Below are 7,550 nucleotides of genomic sequence, written 5' to 3' on the forward strand. Positions count from 1 at the left end.
AATGGCACTTTTATTCAAACTCAGTTTACCTTAAATTTTGTGTCTGAACTGCAGAGGGGTCCTGTTAAAAGACTCTGAACTCTGTCTTCAAACAAAAAGCCTGTTTCCTATTTAAAAACATTAACCAACATATAAACAAAACAAATAAAACAAATAAAATTTAGTGTTCCAGGAACACCTCCTCCCCTGCCTTTTCTTTTAACCTGGATGTTGCAGCATTTCACGAGGCTGCAGAACAACCTGGGACAAAAACCTGTAAATGGAGGAAACAACTGGTCTGTGTTCCTGGTCCAAACTCACTGACCACTGCTCTGCCCCTGCTCCCCAGCAGCCTGGGGCCACCCTGCAAACTCCAACCCAGCTCCATGCAAACAGGGTCTTCCCTTTAAGGCAAGACAGCCTATTACTCAGAAGAGACAGAGTCCAGTTTTTCTGAAAGACCCCCACATTCTGCAACACGTTATGAAACACAAATTTAACAGCAAAAGCCTCATACAAGATTCACATTTAGAATGCACGCAAGTAGAAATATCTCATCTTTAAAAGCTTTGACTTGCAAAGATCCTTTTTAACTGATAATGATGTAACAAAGCAAAAGGGAAGTACTTAGAGAGAATCACTGTAAGTAATACACACACACAAATTAAATACATACATAGAATTAGTTTGTAATCTGAAAGCTCTAATAGGGGGAACACAGAAACAACTCAGCTCAAACTCTCCTCAAATCAGATGCCAAAGGAAGTTATGTGATGAGTTAGAGGGTAGATAAATCTGGATTTTACAAGTTATACACTAATGTAGATATGAACAGTTTGCAGCCTCACTGTGAGTGCATGAAAGAACTGTTAGGTATTTGTATGAAGTTCAATGTTAAATGAGAGTTTGTGAACAGGAATTTACATTTAAAACATACCCTATATTGTTGCATTACTCCCTGAGAGCTCAGAATTAGCCACCTACCAGAAAGAACTCAGTTTTAAAGACATAAACAGAGAGGAACAAGCACGGTGCATTATCTCCACAAACAATCCACTATCAATGTAGAAATACCAATATGTGTCCTCTAATAAATCTGGTACAAGATGCATCAAACTAATGACCACTGGCAAAATAAGCTGTATCACTCTAAGCACTGCAGCATCCCAAACACACACTGAAAATACACAAGCAGACCCTGAAGGACAGACTGGAGCCCACTTATCCTCACCTCACGCAAGCACCAGGAACCACAGGCAGCAGCTCCACTCCCAGCTAACTTTAAACTGTGCTGTGTTCCACAGGGGAGGTGAGGAGTGTCCCCACTGAGCCAGAACCCTGAGCTGCTTCCACTATCACTACCCCAAAAGGTGGGCAATGGGATCTGAAATCCTCCTGGACAGAGAGTGGAGCTGAGCACAGCCAGAGTGAGTCCTTCTGCCAGGAGGGAGCCCGGACCAGCACCACCTGTTTTGCTGTTTTTAAACAAACACAGAGCTGCTACTCAACTGTGTGTGCAGGCCAGGCACTCCACACAGCTCCAGTGCTGAAGCACAGTCCCAAGGAAAACGCTCTGGTTGGGGACAGCAGCCCCAGCACCGAGCTGCTCAGCTCTGCTCGGGCTAAGAAAGCAACCAGGGAAAACCTGGCTGCTACCAGGGCTACTAAAGTTTGGAATTACCACAGTCGTAGGGTTAGGGAATTAATTCTACGCACGTTCCTGGAGGAAAGGGAGGAGGGGAAGACACGAGGAGACAGATATATATACATAAAACAAAACTCTGAAGGCTTAGTACTTGCCTAGTGTCCTCCTTCCTTCTCCTTCCCACGCAAACACGAGTGCTGCTCGATGGCATCCAGCACCTACAGCGAATCATTTCCCCGTGTCATTAAAAGGACAGAGACATCTGCTCACACACACCAGACCTACGTCATCGCTTCCAACTCCGCTCGAAGCCGACAGAAACGCGGCTCCCTTTTCCCTTCAATGCACCGGGTCACATTCCCGCCGGCAGACGGATCCCGGGGTGCTCCCAGCGGAGCAGCGCCGTGCCCGGCTCCAGGTGAAGGCGGGCGGCCGCTGTCCCTCCTCTCTCCGCACGCCCACGCTCCCACCGGGGCGTTCCCGGCCGCTCGGGGCTGCTGTCCTGGAGCTCCAACTTCCACAGAGCTCCCGGGGACAGCTCCCGGCACACGGCAGGGAGAGCCGAGGGGAGACAGGGAGCGGCTGCTCCCGCTCGCACGGACCCGGCACCTGCCCCCCGTCCTAAACTTCCCACCCCGAGCCCATCCTGGCCCCGGTCTTCTCTCTATTCCGCCCCCTCCCTGCCTCCCATCCTGAACCCATCCTGCCCCCTCTCCTCTCCCTATCCTGCACCCCCCTCCTGCTCCTGTCCTGTCCCTATCCTGCCCCCCATCCTACCTCTATCCTGCCCCCTCTCCTACGCCCATCCTGTTCCCCTCCTGCCCCTGTTCTGCCCCCATCATAGCCCTGTCCTGTCCCCCATTCTGTCCCTCTCCTGCCCCCAATCCCACCTCTATCCTGCCCCCTATCCGGACCCCCTCCTGCCCCCAATCCCACCTCTATCCCGCCTCCCATCCTGCTTCCAGCCGGGCTCTCCGGGTGCTCTCCGACCGCCCCAGTCTCACACTGGAAGCCTGGCAGGAGCTGCCCCAACCCCGACCAGCCCCGGCTGAGACTCCCCAGCACACTCATCGCTCCCTCCCTCCCCCCCCCCCCCGCCCTGCCTGGCAGCGAGCGCCCCGCGCCGCCTCAGCACCCAAAAAGTGTGGGGTTTAGCCCCAAAAAGCGCTGCCAGCCCCCGGCGGGACCCGCCTGTCACCGGCGCCGCTCCCTCCGCGCGGTGCCTCACCTGGTGCCGGCCGGCGGCAGCGGGCCACGTCCGCGGGGCCCGGGCGGGGCGGCGGCAGCAGGAGGAGGAGGAGGAGGAGGAGGAGGAGGAGGAGGAGGAGGAGGAGGAGGAGGAGGAGGAGGAGGAGGAGAAGGAGGAGGAGGAGGAGGAGGAGGACGGAGTGTGTCCGCCGGGCCGTGCCCGTCACCGCCGCTTCCTGCCCGGCCCCGCTCGGCGCTCGGCTGCACGGCCTGGCGGGGCAGGCGGGGCAGGGCAGCGGCACCGCCCCGCGGATCGAACCGCCCGGGGCATCGGCGCTCGATTGAGGGACCCGGCCGGTCCCGGCGGGAGCTGAGGGGAAGGGGGGGGTGTCTGAGGGGAAAAGGAGGGATTGGAGCGTGTAGGGGGGTCAGAGAGGTGTGTATGAGGGTCTCAGTGTCTGTAATGGGATCAGGAATACGTATGGTAGTCTCGGGGTGTCTAGTGGGATCACGGGGATATGAAGTCTCAGGGTCCGTAGCGGGATCGGGGGAGCGTGTATGGGGGTGTCAGGGTCTTTAGTAGGATCAGGGGGGTGTGTGGGAGGGACTTGTGGACCTATAATGGTCTCAGGTGTGTGAGGGCAACTGGGCCCCCTGTAGTAGCCTCAGGTGTGTGTGTGGAGGGATGGTAGTGCCCATAGCAGGCTCGGGTATGTGTGTATGGGGCTGTGGGGGTCATAGTGGTCTCAGGTGTGTGTGTGGGGGGGTATCGGGGTTTATAGGGGTCTCAGGTGTGTGGGGCTATCAGGGTTTATAGGGGTCTGAGGTATGTGTATGGGGCTGTGGGGGTCATAGTGGTCTCAGGTGTGTGTATGGAGGTATCAGGGTTTATAGGGGTCTCAGGTATGTGTATGGGGTATCAGGGTTTATAGGGGCCTCAGGTATGTGTATGGGGGTATCAGGGTTTATAGGGGCCTCAGGTATGTGTATGGGGGTGTCAGGGTTTATAGGGGCCTCAGGTATGTGTATGGGGGTATCAGGGTTTATAGGGGTCTCAGGTATGTGTATGGGGGTATCAGGGTTTATAAGGGCCTCAGCTGTGGGGGGCATTGTCAGGGTCTATAGTGGGCTCAGGTGTGTGAGGGGGACACTGGGCAGGGTAAAAGGGCAGCTCTGAGGCTTTCAGTATGTGCTGCAGGTGTTGGAGAGCCAGGACAAGGACCACGTGTCCTGTGGCAGATCCCAGCAGGAAGAGGCTCCCAGTAACCAAAGAGGAGCAGATGGGACTTTGCAGCAGTCAAAGGCACAAAGGAGAAGGGACTGTAGCAGGGATGGAGAGCTCTGGATTAGGAAATGCTTGGAGTAGAGGCAGGGAAAGGTGAGTTTATGCTGTTTCTGCCACACTTTATGGTTCCCCCCAGACTCTGAACCTAGAGACGCTTTATTGTTACAGAAGCTTATTTGACAGGATGGGGGGGTGGTTAATAATTTTTCTAAATAAAACTGACAGCTGTTCCCCTCTTGGGCTTCTAGAACCATCCTCACAGAGCCCTGTGAAACCAGAGGTACAGAAACCTGAGAGCCCTGAGTCCCAGGTGAGGGGTGTTGGTGTGTCCTGTGCCTCAAAGGCCAAGGTACAATTTCAGCTTTTCTCATTGCAGTGGTGCAATTCACACAATAAATGAGTTTCCTGTTTATAAAGCTCAGCTTATAACCTATTTTCCTCCTCTGTTTCTTGCAAATGGAAAGAAGGGCACAGCAAGCATGACTCGTGTGTCAGCTGCTCTGTGAAAAGCTGGTGCTGACCAGGCAGGAGGCAGAAATCTCTCCTCAAAGTGAGTGTGTATAAAACACTAAATGAGTTGCGATGAGAGCAACAGCTCTGATGGAGGCACGAGCCAAGAACAACAGCTTGACAGGCAATTTTACACTTTCCCTGACAGCTCCTTGGGGCGTAGACAGTTAAGTTTCTGCATTTGTAAGGGAAACATGGCATTCCTTACAGCTGAGCCTCCTCCCTCGGGTTCCCACTGAATGCCTGAGAGATGACAGCAGAGGGTGTCTCCAGAAGGCTCCTATTAAACAGGAGGAATTAGCACGGAGGGAGCAACAGCGAGATCCCAGTTTTGACCACAGAATGAGCTAAAAAGCGTTGCATCAGCAGCTGTTTGCAGTTTCTTACCCGCTGGCTGCGCACAGCTCCTGTTCAGGGGGCTCCTGTGCCCTCCTCTTGGTACCTCCGCCCTCCTGGAGTGTGAAGGGCTGTGCTGGGAGGGTAAATCGGCTCCAAACCGAAAGTGCTGAGGCGGCGTGAGGCAGAGCAGATTCACCTTGGGAGGGCAGCCGTGGTTCAGACACACAACTAGTCGGGTGTCCCCAGCAGCACGAACCGGGCGGGCAGGGGAGCGGGTGAGCTGAGTATGTGGACAGATGGAACAGATACAGACAGGAAATGGGGAAGGAAGGGGGGAAATTAATGTTTGTAAAGCTTTAAGGGGGCTCTGGTTAGTTCTGAGAAAGAGGTTGAGCCCTGCAGTCCAGTTTCTGTTTTTAGCTCTGTGACCGTATAACTTTGGGAGGCGATTTGAGCAGTTCGAGCCAGGTGTGAGTGGGGAGAGGACAAAAACCCGTGGGCACCAGGCAGCTCATGCGATGTGGCAGCTGCCACCACACCCTTTCCTGTTCGCCCCGCGGGCAGCCCTGCCAGCCGCGCTGCCTGAGTGAGGAGAGAGGGGGAAAGGAGTGCTTTCCAAGATGCTGATAACCCCCAGCACCCGGCATTCCTTGGAAAAGGAGAGGTAGTGAGCGGCTCTGGTGCTGTCTCTCCCCTGGGACAAGTCAAACGCTCCCAAAAGCCCTGGGAGCTGCTCCGGGGTGGTGCTGACTTTTGGCCGTGCCTCAGCCTGGCTCCTGTTACAGGCGATGTTGACTTAGGGGAAAAAGGCACCGGGCATACTTGGCATGGGCGTTCCGAGTTAAAAATTGTCAGTCTGGGCAAACAGACCTTTGGGGTGAGCTGCAGGAGAACCAAGTGCCTGCACTGCGTTATTGGCAGCTCCTGTCAGAACACCAGGGTCTGACCTGGTGCTGCTCTGGGTGCCGAGCGCCTGGCTCGGCGGGTTTGGAGAAGTGCTGCAGGTTTTGGAGCTCCGTCCTTTAGACCAAACCCATTTCCTTCCCCTCGGTGAGGTGCTCGCAGTGCCTCAGTGAGTCAATAAGCTCTGCATGTGAAGAATGCACCTCCCAGCTGAAGGTGAGCCATTGGTGTGGCTGTGCTGGAGGCAAGGAGACTAATTAGTCCTTCCCTTAGACTTTGAGCTGCAGAAGTAAGATAGGTGAGATATTTAGCCTGGAATATCCATGTGAGGCATTTTCAGATGCTGGTTTTAACGGTGTGAGTCTCACACAGGATCTGTGTCTTGGTCCTTAATTCTGTAGCTGTGTCTAGTCAGGAGGATAACCTGTACCTGGCAGATTTGGGGCATTCCTGATGGATTTGGGCACGTGTTCTAGGAGCTGCTGTTTACTGGCAGGGTGAAAGTGAGATCACAGTGCTGTGGTGGGGCTTTGCTGTGAGTATGGAGGAACAGGGAAGTAATTTCTGTATTAAAATATAATAAAGTTTGGGTGAGTACAAAGTGTCCTAAAAGGTCCATTCCTAGCACGGCAAGGTCCTGCTCCTTGCCTGCTGAGGAGCAGCTCTGCTGTGTGTCTGTATCACAGAATCCCAGGATGGCTCAGGTTGGAAGGGACCACAGTGGGTCATCTGGTCCAACCTCCCTGTTCAGGCAAGGGCATCCCAAAGCACATGGCATAGGATTGTGTCCAGATGGCTGGAATATCTCCAGTGAGGGAGACTCCACACCCTCTCTGGGCAACCTGTTCCTGTGCTCAGTCATCCCCACAGTGAAAAAGTTCTTCTTTGTGTTCTGGTGGAACTTCCTGGGCATCAGTTCCTGCCTGTTCCTCTTCTCCCATTGCTGAGCCTCCCCCTGCCCCGAGCAGAGCCTGGTCCATCCCCTGACCCCTCCCTGCACACACTGACAGACATGGACGGGACCCCCTCTCAGTTGTCTCTTCTCGAGGCTGAGCAGGCCCAGCTCACAGAATCATCAAGGTTGGAAGAGACCTTTAAGATCATCAAGTCCAACCATTCACCCAGCAATGCTACTATAACCCCTAAACCACTACAATCATATCACCCAGTGCCAGGCCCAGATGCCTCTTGAACACCTCCAGGGATGGTGACTCCACCACCTCCCTGAGCAACCTATTCCAGTGCCTGATTGCCCTAAGAGTGAAATTTTTTTTCTAATATCTGACCTAAATCTCCTCTGTCTTAGATTAAGGCCATATACTCTGATCCTCTCACTGCAGGCACAATAGAAAAGACTGTCCCCCGCCTCACTACAACCTCCTTTCAGGCAGTTGTAGAGACCCCTGAGAGCTCCCTCAGCGTCTCCTCCTAACGGAGATGCTCCAGTCCCTGGATCAACTTTCACCCTCCACTGGGCTCGCTCCAGGACCCCCATGTATCTCGTCCCGAGAAGCCCAGAATCCTGCAATACAAGCGCCCCAAAAGGGAGAGAAGTGCCCATAAAAAGCGGAGAAATAAAACCCTCAACCGCCCCGGTGTTGGCGGGGCGGGGACTCGAACCCGCGTCTTTCCCTCCGCGCCTCGCGCTGCCCGGGCGGGGGCGCGGCGGCCCCGGCGCCGCCCGGAAGCGGAAGTGCCGCG

General features: G+C 54.5%; 1 long non-coding RNA gene across 3 annotated transcripts; it reads left to right on the forward strand.

Moving 5' to 3' along the window:
- The first annotated feature begins 3,406 nt into the window (after positions 1-3,406).
- Positions 3,407-7,503, forward strand: LOC127478954 (uncharacterized). 3 transcript variants are annotated; one of them, XR_007907420.1, is made up of 8 exons: positions 3,419-3,562; positions 3,677-3,715; positions 3,832-3,870; positions 3,910-4,190; positions 4,346-4,446; positions 4,562-4,647; positions 4,756-6,065; positions 7,190-7,503. It is a non-coding gene; the product is annotated as an uncharacterized LOC127478954 (long non-coding RNA). The 3 variants fall into 3 exon arrangements; XR_007907418.1 differs by having other exon boundaries at positions 3,407-3,562; positions 4,756-7,503; XR_007907419.1 differs by having other exon boundaries at positions 4,565-4,647; positions 4,756-7,503.
- The last annotated feature ends 47 nt before the right edge of the window (positions 7,504-7,550 follow it).

This window comes from Manacus candei, unplaced genomic scaffold (assembly GCF_025592945.1).
Source record: "Manacus candei isolate 608988 ecotype Guabito, Panama unplaced genomic scaffold, ASM2559294v1 h1tg000064l, whole genome shotgun sequence".
NCBI lineage: Eukaryota > Metazoa > Chordata > Aves > Passeriformes > Pipridae > Manacus > Manacus candei.